The sequence below is a fragment of the Pristiophorus japonicus genome, chromosome 14 (assembly GCF_044704955.1).
Source record: "Pristiophorus japonicus isolate sPriJap1 chromosome 14, sPriJap1.hap1, whole genome shotgun sequence".
NCBI lineage: Eukaryota > Metazoa > Chordata > Chondrichthyes > Pristiophoridae > Pristiophorus > Pristiophorus japonicus.
This window is the reverse complement of record NC_091990.1, coordinates 24,968,044-24,970,424: the sequence shown is the minus strand read 5'-3', so window position 1 is coordinate 24,970,424 and position 2,381 is coordinate 24,968,044.

Here is a 2,381-nt window from a genome sequence, read left to right as displayed (position 1 = left end):
TCACCCAAGGGTGGGGTGGTGTGGGGTGGTGTGGGGTGGTGATGGGTGGTGATGGGTGGTGGGGTCATGGAGGGTGGAGTGTGGGATGGTGGTGGATGAGATGGTGGTGTGACAGGGTGGTGGGTAGGAGAATAATGGGGTGGTGGTGAGATTTCTGGCATTTTTCTTATTATTTTAACTTAATGATCATGCGACTATTTTCTTATTTCGCCAATATTCTTCCCTCCTTTCCAAAAGGTGCAGTTCTGCAGGCCCTGACTTATTCTCTCTCTCTCTCTGCTCTTTCATATTTTCTTTCTGTATTGCCAGTGTGCACAGAGTATGTGAATAATTTCCCTCTTTCTGCACCAGGTTCCAGCATCAAGCACTCTCAGCCACTCCTGGGCATGTTCCAAGAAGTCCCAGCTGTCTTTCTGTACTTCACTCTTTCTATCCTAGTTATTTCGGCACCCAGTAATCGTCAGTGCCAATTTAATGGGATATTTGAGAACAGGACTGACGCTATGATTCGTAACTGACCCAGTAGCAGTGTGGGTAATTCTGGAGCCAGATTAGGAGAATAGATAATGGTGGATTTAGGTATCACCAGATACTGAGGGCTAGCTGTGGGGATTTGGTTATGACGTCAGCATCAGATAATCTGTAGAATGTAAAAGAGCACTCAGTAATTCTTTATAACTTTTTTGTCATTTTATTTTTTAGAAATTGAATAAAGCTTTTGTTTGTGGTGTGAAGTTTGACCAGTGATTGTCAATCGAATCTTCTGTCTCTTCTTACACTGATTTCTGTTGAATTCCCGTTCTTTCACCTCTTGTGCTGTAGATTCATCCGATTGGTAACTCAAAGTGCCTCAACACAGACAGTACTGGGACTCCCAACTGGCTCCACAAAACCAGGAGAGCTGGCAGCATTTGTACAAGGCACACCTGAAGTGTGGGTTAGCTCAGCCTCATTACAGAAACCCTCAAGGCTGCAGAACCATAGTTATAGCCCTGGAGCCAGGTGCGGCAAAACGTGATCTCAAACCTGAGGGCCTCACTGTGAATATCAGGAGGTGGTACTTTTCACTGTACAGTGTTAGTGTGCGATATAATATCTTTCACTGTACAGTATTTGTGTGTGATATAATATCTTTGACTGTACAATGTTAGCATGTGATATAATACCCTTCTTTGTACAGTGTCTGTGTGTGATATATCTTTCGCTGTGCAGTGTTTGTGTGATATAATCTCTTAGACAATGTCTGTGAGTGATATGGGCCTGAATTTGCGGTCAGAGGCTTCCTGCGGGCGGTTGCTGCCGAATTGCAAGAAAAGTACGAACCTAACTGATGGTCCCGGAGGTTCGAACACTTGCGCTCCTGGGCCTATACTCGTACGTAAAGGCCCACGTATCCCTGGGGACATGCGGTTCGCAAGCACCCTTGGGATCACGTGGATCAGCCCAACCAATCAAAAAGGGGGAATCCCCCATTATGCTTATGGGATTCCATTTAGGTACAGGATCCCCAGAAGCATGAATAGGAATCCCCTAAAAAACACAATTGCATGCCAGTTACATAAAAATAAGTCATTACATGTTCAAAATTAGTTATAAGTTACAATTGACAATTTTAAAGGTTTTTAATATTTAAATAATTGTAAAGAATTTTAAAATATTTATTTAAACTCTTACGGAGGTAAAAGAAGTCCCTGTGCCTGTTTTTACCAGGTGTAAGAGTTTCACGGACATTCGCTGGGCAGGAGTTAGGCCCCGCCAGCGAATGTCCATTTCCCGGAGATGTGGTGGATCTGTTAAGCTAACACTTGACAGATTGCAAGTTCCGGGTTTGCAGTGCGTGGTCGGTGCTGTCATAGGCCCCGGAAAATCCAGGCCATTATGTTTCACTGTCAGTCAGTCAATCATAGGCAGTCCCTCGAAATCGAGGAAGACTTGCTTCCACTCAAAGTGAGTTCTTAGGTGACTGAACAGTCCAATATGCAAATTACAGTCTCTGTCACAGGTGGGACAGACAGTGGTTGAAGGAAAGGGTGGGTGGGACTGGTTTGCCACACGCTCCTTCCACTGCATGCGCTTGTTTTCTGCATGCTCGTGGCGACGAGACTCGAGATGCTCAGCGCCCTCCCGGATGCACTTCCTCCACTTAGGGCGGTCTTTGGGACTCCCAGGTGTCGGTGGGGATGTTGCATTTTATCAAGGAGGCTTTGAGGGGGTCATTGAAACGTTTCCTCTGCCCACCTTGGGCTCACTTGCCGTGTAGGAGTTCTGAGTAAAGCGCTTGCTTTGGGAGTCTTGTGTCAGGCATGTGAACAATGTGGCCCGTCCAACGGAGCTGGTCGAGTGTGGTCAGTGCTTCGATGCTGTCTGCGATATAATACCCT